The 9,113-nt window shown below is 44.1% G+C and overlaps 1 long non-coding RNA gene across 1 annotated transcript in view; it reads left to right on the top strand.

The window, feature by feature from the left end:
* Positions 1-8,761, top strand: part of LOC107184398 — an 11,405-nt gene extending 2,644 nt beyond the window's left edge. Inside the window, exon 3 of the long non-coding RNA XR_001515231.1 lies at positions 8,635-8,761. This is a non-coding gene — a long non-coding RNA (uncharacterized LOC107184398). The remainder of the gene's footprint in view (positions 1-8,634) is intronic.
* The last annotated feature ends 352 nt before the right edge of the window (positions 8,762-9,113 follow it).

Raw genomic sequence — 9,113 nt, 5'->3', positions numbered from 1 at the left:
GGCTCGCGAGCCGCAGTTTGCCGACCACTGGATGTTTAAAGCTGACTTTGTCCTCTTGGGTCTTATGTTTCTTGTCCCTGTTGGAGTCTTCTGATGGTGGCTTCTGATGGCGGCTGCTCATCTGTCATTCCTCCCTTAGCTCATGGGTATACTTTAGTATCCAGATCCTTTAATCCTTTGGGCTCTTGTTGGGGCCCCTCAGTTCTTCCAAGCAGTCTTCAGGGCCAGGGTCTCTTTATAGATAGCTCCAGGCCACCATCTCTATTCTAGGCTTCTATCAGCATTTCCCTCTTACCATGATGGGGGTACAGCTCTCTCTACTCCTCTATGACAATGCACTAACTAGTCAGCCACAGTCTCTTGCTTTTGATACTGTTATAGGCATAGGTTCAGCACCAGTCTAGTAATGTCTAATATATTCTCCAAGTGGTCCCTTAAAAATCTAATCACTTGGTTTAATGTGAAGGGTAAGCTTCTCTCCTCTTCTATAACACTTCTATAACTCTGCCCCCTGCTCCGCCCCCGCCCCCCAACACCCCGCCAAAAAAAAAAAATGAAAGAATCAACGCCACTTCCACTTTGATCTCAAGCCTTTAATATTCTCAGGGTGGTTGGTATGCTTAGGGCTGCAGAATGGATGTTCATAGATCTTCTTTGCAAGTCCTGCATAGATGGCTTAGCACCTTACTCTGGAATGTGGGGTTGCTTTGTACCTATGGCTTTGTGCTAAGCTTTTGGGTTCTCAGTCCAAACTGAGGGAGAAAGAATTGTATTTCAGTATCTTATTACACATATCCATACCTATCTATAACTAAATTGATATGATGTCGCATTGTATAAAGCTCATGGATTGAGAAAGGAAAGCTGACACAGTGAATAGAGAAAATAATTGTAAAGTCACTGAGCCCACTCGGGCTGCTATAACACCACAGACTGCGATGCTCATAAATATTGACTTTTCACAGTTCTGGAGGCTGGAGGTCTAGGATCAGGGTGTGGCAGATTCAGTGCTTGGTGAGGGGCTGCTTGTTGACTCATAGACAGTTGTCTTCTCGCTGTGTCCTCACAGGGTGGGAGAGCCAGGGACCTCTGCGAGGCCTCTTTTATAGGACATTAATTCACCTCATGAGAGCTGTTCCCTCATGACCTAACTACCTCCCACCTCCTAGTTCCATCATCTTGGGTGTTCGGTTGCAACATATGACTTGGGAGCTGGGGCACACAAACCTTCAGTCGATAGCAGTCATTCTCATAGCAATGGAGCCCAAGGGCAAAGGGTCATGAACACCCTCCAACCTCCATTTCTCCCGAGATCTGGTTGTTCATCTTTTCCTGGGTCCCTGTGTGTGTGTTCCTTCCCATTTGTTGAAGCAACTTGAATGAACCCCCAAAAGCCCAGCCAGAGAACCCTCTAACACTGCACTTGCTTCTCACCAAGTACTACTCTCCCGGAGTCAGGCCCGGGACAACCGGGGACGCTTCAAACACAGGCGCTACAGCATGAAGCTGACAGCACAGCAGCTTTTTGGGGCTTCTGCAAGGCCAGGTGGAACCTCTTGGCTTAATATTTCCTGATTACTTGCTAGGAAACCACTGAGTTTTGTGTTTTGTTAATCCTCACCCAAGGATATTTTTTCATTGATTTTTTAGGGAGAGTGGAAGGGAGGGGGAGAGACAGAGAGAAACCTTGTTTGAGAGAGACGCATTGATTGGTTGCCTCCCACATGTGCCCCAGTTGGGGCCATGGATTGAGCCTGCAACTGAGGTACGTGCCCTTGACCAGAATCGAACCTGGGACCCTTCAGTCTGAGGGCCAACACTCCAATCGCTGAGCCAAACCAGCTAGGGCAGGAAACCACTGTTTTTAAATGACAGGCAAGGGGAGGGGACATTCTGAGGACAGTGACCCCCATGCTCTCCTCCCAGGGGGTATCCCTGGGGTGTCTGCTAACTGCCTGGGTTAAAGTAGAAAGGAAGTTCTGTCTTTAATTTTCCTTTGGGATTTAGTTTCTCTTTGCAGGCCAGGAAAGTGATGCTTATTCTTTAGACTCTTTTCTACTATTTATATATATATATATTTTTTTTTAGCAACGTCTGTGACTATGCTCCCTGCTCATTAGCAATCATTTGTCTTTTTGGTCCTCCTCATCGGCAGGAAAGTGTTTGGAAGTAAACTGTTTGAAATATCTAGCTTTTTGTTCTTGTTTGTTCCCTAAGGACATTTATCTTTTTATTATCTTACCCTATCATGTTTTTGTTCCTCCGAAGGGCTTAGCTTTTATTATTTATGTTTTATACATAATTTTACGATGTTTTCTTTTGAAATATTTAATTTTTATTTTAAAAGATTCTTAAACACTTAGCTTTAAAAATAATCATTTGTAAGGGTCTTTTTTTCCTGTTTTATCTTTTTCAAGCTTCCGTCCCAACTTCAAATGTTTCATTTTAATTTTCTTCTCTTTTTCTCTCTCTCTCTTTTTTTGATATTTAGTTTTATGATTTGTTTCTCTCTAGCCAGCGAGCTGTGTGTGTGTCTCCCATGCCGACAGGTTCCTTCATTTCTCCTTGACTTTCATCACCTTGACCTTTTTGAAGATGAAAGGCAGTTATTTTGTAGAGGTCCCTCATGGTGGGTTAGTTTGTTTCCTTCTGATTGGATTCAGGAGCAATGATAGAGGAAGATGTTTTTCTTGTTGGGTCCTGTCAGTGGAGTTCAAGGTTAATTTGTCTTGTCATGAATGGGCGTGCCTCCATCGCTGAAGTTAGTGTCCGCTAGGCTTCTCCATGGCAGTGTGTTCCTTTGCTCCTTTGTGATTAAAAAGTAATTTGTGGGAAGGACTGTGACACTATTTAGATATACTCCTCATCAAACATTAAATTTATTCATATGTTTATTTATATTAGTTTAGACCCGAGTCAGCAAACTCCTTGTGGGAATGAGGAGAGACATTACTATCTAGGAAATATTTCAGGTTTGCAGGCCAAGAGGCCAAACTGAGGGTATTATCTAGGCACTTTTATAATAAGAGGAAAAAATGTCCATAAAATTTCACTGATGAAATGAAAAACATAATTATTACGTATATATTTTTGCAATGCAGTTCTCCTAATAAGAATGGAGTTCTTTTTTTGGGGGGGGGGGCGAGATTAGACTTACTTAGGGTTCAAAGTTAGTGTCCCCTATTATCAAATTGATTGCAAAAGTTTACTTGTATAAACCACACAAAACAGACAGCAGGCTAGATTTGGTCCACAGGCCATAGCCTGCTGATTCACGGGTTGGCCTTTTACTCAACGGGTAATAGTCTGTTACTAACATGTATTTTGATGTTCAAATTGCCTCTTAATTTGACTGGTACCAGCACCTTCAGGCTGGCTTCTGGGTCCTGTTGCCATTTCTCCATCATTCTCCAAACACTTCTGGACATTTGGCACACGATGCTCCAGCCTCATTTTGTATTTTTTCTCTCCAGTCCTGAAAGCAGCCATTTCTTTGAAAAGCCCTGGAATCTTTCAGTGGATCTTGAAAATTGCTCAAAATGCTATAATATCTTCCATTTAGAAAATAGAACAAAAAACGTCTCCCTTGATCCATATTCCTGCTCTAGCTATTGCCCCATTTCTCTATTCTTTACTAAACTTACTGAAAAAACTATCTAAACTTGCCCTCTCATCTTCTCCCTCTTGAATCCTCTCTGGTCATGCTTTGGCTCCATCATCTCACTGAAAAAGTTCAGGCCACCAATGTCCTCCATCTGTCAGACACATGGTCACCCTTCATTCTTTCTTATATAGCCCCTCAGTTAAACATACCTTATCATGCCTTTTAAAAATTAAGATGTAATTGATGTCACCCTAGCTGGTGTGGCTCAGTTGGTTGGAGCATCATCCCATACACCAAAAGGTGGCAGGTTCGATTCCCGGTCTGGGCACATGCCTAGGTTGTGACTTCGATCCCGATTGGGAGCATGCAGCAGGCAACTGATGTTTCTCTCTCACATTAATGTTTCTCTCTCTCTCCCTTCCTCTCTCTAAAATCAATTTTTAAAAACTTTAAAAAGATATAATTGCTGTATAACATTATATTAGTTTCAGGTGTATAAAAAAATTTGGTATTTGTAATTGTGAAATAATCACCACAATAAGTCTAGCTAACATCTGACACCACACAGAATTATAGTTTTTTCTTTCTGTTGATGAGAACTTTTAAGATCTACGCTCTTAACAACGTATGCAATGAAGTATTGTTAACTATAGTCACCATGCTGTACATTACATCCCCAGGGTTTTACATTTTAACTACCTTCACCCAATTTGCCCTCCCCCCACGCCCACACCCCCATACCTGCTGGCAGCCAAAATCTGTTCTCTGTATCTATGAGTTCGTTTTGTGTGTGTTTTCATTTAGATTCCACATATAAATCATATGGCATTTGTCTTTCTCTTTCTGACTTATTTCACTTGGCATAATGCCTTCAAGATCTACCCATGTTGTCTCAAATGGCAATGACTTCCTTTATATGGTTGAATAATATTCCAGTGTGTGTGTGTGTGTGTGTGTGTGTGTGTGTGTGTGTGTGACAACTTTATCCATTTATCTAACAATGGACACTTAAGTTGCTTCCATATCTTGGCTGTTGTAAATAATGATTCAATGAACACAGGAGTGATAATATCTCTTGAGATAGTGATTTTATTTTCTTCAGATAAATACCTAAAAATGGGATTCCTGGATCATATGGTAGTTCTATTTTTAATTTTTGGAGCAAACTCCATACTGTTTGTTTTCAATAGTGGCTGCACCAATTTACAATTCCAGCAATAGTGCACAAGTGTTCCCTTTTCACCACATCCCCACCAATACTTTTTATCTCCAGTCTTTTGAGAATAGCTATTCTAACAGGTGTGAGTGGTATCTCATGGTGGTTTTGTTTGCTCACCCTCCTTCCTGAAGTCCTTGGCCTTTGGGAAATCACTTTCATTGCTCCTACTTCCGTAGAGGCTCCTTCTCAGTCTCTTCTGCTAGCTCTTCCTGATTTCTTTTCTATTTACATTTACTCTCTAGATGACCCACCAAGTCCATGGCTTTTAAATAAAATTACATGTGGATGATTTATATTCCCATCTCCAAACTCTGTCCTATGTTCAATTCCTCTTTTCAACTGCCTACTTGTTACACATCTCCACCAGATGTTCCATAGGTATTATAAACTTAAGTATTAAACTAAACTTGATTCCTCCCCTCTCAAATCTGTGTACCCTGTAGTCTTCTTCTCAATGATGGCATCTTACTAATTATTCAGGACAAAACATTTAGAGTTAGTGTTTCCTTCTCTTACATTTCACATGCAATCCATCCACACATCCTGTCAGTTACACCTCAAGTCCAATCACTTATCATCACCTCTACCAGTACCACTCTAGTCTAAGCCACCATCAAATTTTCCTACCTCTTCTTATCTCATACGGAGTAGGCTCAAAAGCCTTGACCACAGCTGACAGGACTATTCATGACCAGTCACTCCTGTCAATTCTCTGACTTCATCTCTTACTTCCCCCACCACCCTGCTCTGATTCTAACACCCTAACCCCATTTGCATATTCCCTCCTTGTTCATTTGAATTCACTGTTTTTTCTCCAGGGCAATCTTTCCCCAGCTGTCCCCATGGCTCCTTTCCTGTCTTCATTTTTCACCTTATCAAAGAGACTCTATCACCTTTCCTGCTTTATTCAACTTTAAACATTTATGACCACTTGCCATGTTATTGATTAATTAATGATATATTTTAGCCTCACCTCCTATCCCCACTAGAATATACCTAGATAGCCTAACAAACCTGCTATATAATCAGCTATATAATAAAATTATTTTAGAAAGATAAAAACAATAGTAGCATGGAGGATCCAATGCCTCGGAGGATGGAAGTGCTGGGAAATTGGTACGTACTGGAAAATACCTATTGGATTGGGCAACTGAGGAGACCAGCAACCTTGAGAGCAGTTTTTGTAGGTTGTTGGGTAAAGACACCAGATCTCAGCAGGTTGAGGACATCCTCTCCCTCACAGTCTCCTTGTTATTCTCCCAAAAATCTCTTCCTCACCCTTTGCAGCTCAGTTCTTATGATTATAGTCATCCCTATGTACTAAGCATTCCCCATGAGGTATTGTCCGTTGCTGCCTTCCAGCAGGGCACAGGCTGCCGGAGGAGAGCCCAGGTTGTTCCCAATCAGATGGTGTGGGTGTGTGTTTGTAGAAATAATAATCATTCACAGCAACAAAAGTAAGAAAAGCAAAGCAAGAATGCACCTGACGTGGAGTAAATGCGTGCTGAAGGGATCCCGAGAGAAGAGGCGACGCGGGAAGGAAGCAGGACCCCCTGTCTGGCTCTGGAGCACCAGGACTGACTGGGATGCGACCTTGTAATTGAGAGCCGATCAATCCTGAGGCCGGTGCTCTGACCCCTGGAGAAGGCGCTCTCTTCCCTGACACTGAGCCCTTCTCAAAGACCCAGGGCCGGCAGGTCTCCCTGTGAGATATCCCGAGAGAAGAGGCGACGCGGGAAGGAAGCAGGACCCCCTGTCTGGCTCTGGAGCACCAGGACTGACTGGGATGCGACCTTGTAATTGAGAGCCGATCAATCCTGAGGCCGGTGCTCTGACCCCTGGAGAAGGCGCTCTCTTCCCTGACACTGAGCCCTTCTCAAAGGCCCAGGGCCAGCAGGTCTCCCTGTGAGATGCACACTGGTGCCTGTGGCCAGGATGATGGATGAGCAGGTGAAGCTGCTCAGGGCAGCTGAGGCCAGTGAGGCTGCGCAGGGGGAGAACCATGATAGCAGACACAGCTCTGTGTATAGAGAGTGCTGAAGGCTAAAGAACAGGACCCTGGGGAGCACCAACCAAGCACAGGGCAGCTTAACAAGGTGTGTGTGTGTGTGTGTGTGTGTGTGTGTGTGTGCGTGTGTGTGTGGTGGGGGGGGGCATGAAGAAAGCAGAGAAGGGCTGCCACAGAAAGATGGAGAAAACAGAGTGTGAAGCGCCATGGAACCACGAGAGAAGACAGCCCCGCCACGAGGCAGGGGGCACCAGCAGTGTCTGCCGAACACTCCAGAGAGGTCCCTGCTGTAAGGCCTACAAACGCCTCCTCTGGCCTTCGTCCTTAGGTGGTCCCTCAGGGGAAGTTGGGGAGAGGAGTATCAACAGAGAGGTTTCAATGGGCTGAGAAGCAAATGGACACTCAGGACAGGGGACAAAATCAGTGGGATTGTCACATTTAGCAAGTAAAAACCCAGGATGCCCAGTTAAATGTGAACTCAGCTAAAATTTAAATTTCAGGTAAGCAATAAATAACGCTTTAAATATAAGTGTGCCTCAGTTATCTGTTGCTTGTCTGAAATTCAAATTTAATGAGTGTCCTGTACTTTATGTGGCAATCCCACCAGGGTGGCCCGTGGACTTCCCTTTCAGGAAAGCAACATGGCTGGGCAGAAGGATGCGTGCTCGGGCTGTAGCTGGAAAGGGACCAGGTCAATGTCTACGATGGAATGGTCTGAGCATGTCGGGCAGTGACAATGCTTTCTATCACTTGCGTACAGGCTGAAGAAAGAGAGCCAATAGGAGAGTCAAAGGTACAATTGACGAAATAATGGATTATTTAAACTATGGGCATGTAGCAAGGACCAGAAATCATTTCCTTGGACCCACCCATAGAAAGTACACTGTTCCTCCCCAACCCCCATCCCACAAAAAGCTCAAAAAATTCAAATTTCCAGTTTTCATTTGTAGGTGGGTTGCTGCTACTTTGAAACTGTGGGACTGCAGCCTTAATAAGGGCTCTTGCCAGTCATGTTTTCCTTTGTTCTGTGGGGTTTTTTTGGTGTTCTGATGGGCCACTATGGCTGCAAGTCTTTTTCTCAATAGAACAGCCACTCTGTCAACTTCATTTCCTACAATCCCATCACCAGAAAAAAACACTTTTAGTTGCTGGGCTCCATGAGCAGTTCAGGCCACAGCCTGGGTCTCCCAGCAGAGCGAGGGAATCGGATGAGTGCTGTGATTGAGCACGTCTTCCTTTCTCTAGTTTTAATCTTCCTGCAAATGACGAAGCTGTCAAAGCCGCTTTTGATGATGGAAGAATGATGTTGTCGAAGTCACCACATAACATACCCGACAGCTGTTTTTCTTCTTCATTACACCCAATTCCAGGGTCACATCTGGTTTGCAAAACTGGAAGACTTTTTGGCTATTTATGTTCCTTTTGCTCTAATTTCTTAGATTTCTGCCAAATGGGTAGCCCTCACCAGTCCTTTGATTCTCTGTTTGTTTGCTAGAAAGAAATAAAAGGGCTCCCGCCTCCCCTTTCCACAAATACTAACCCTGCATTTATTTCATTTTAGTTCATTTTGGGCAGACTCCGGCCCACCAACTCTAATTCTTTGCTGGGTTTTAAGCATGCAGACCCCATAGCAGAAGCAGAGCTGGCTTCCGCTGCCTTCCTAAGAATTTCCCTGACTGCTAACTATTTGGATGTTAGCAAATGTCCTTCCTTCATGAGGGACCCTGAGACATTTGGTAAGAAAAAAAGTGACAACATAGGGCTACACAAATTCCTTCCCCCAAATTATTTGTTCTACATTAGCCTCCAAACAAGAGTTAACCAACATTAAAGAAAACACCAACGCCCTGCCCCTAATGCTGCTGGTCCTGTTTCGGATCAGTTCCAGGCTTCCTGGGATCCATGCCCTTGGAGAACAATCGCTTTCAACAGGTGGCCTCAAGGTAACCCAAGTTCTGCCTTTGCTTCCTCTCAGGTTAGAGCTTGTTTGGCTTTGGTACCAGGCACTCTAGATTGGGAAAGGGGAGGTTATGTTTGGGACCTGGTCCCAATTAAAATATCTCACTGAGTAATTTCAGATTCATTCTTTCTATGGTGCCTATTCCAGGGGTCGACACGGACAGAAGAGGCTGGAGCTAACGCTGGGGCCAGGCCAGGCCAGACAAGTTTTCTTTACGAATCAAGTATTTGCAGAATCTCCAACAGGCAAGTGATCAGCAGGCCCTTCTAGGCCCTTCTCCTGCTGGGCTGACGGGGGCACCAGGTGCGTAACCCAACCTCTG

Source organism: Myotis davidii, unplaced genomic scaffold (genome assembly GCF_000327345.1).
Source record: "Myotis davidii unplaced genomic scaffold, ASM32734v1 scaffold246, whole genome shotgun sequence".
NCBI classification, from domain to species: domain Eukaryota; kingdom Metazoa; phylum Chordata; class Mammalia; order Chiroptera; family Vespertilionidae; genus Myotis; species Myotis davidii.
Note: the sequence above shows the minus strand (reverse complement) of the source record. Positions and strands in the feature narration are given on the sequence as shown.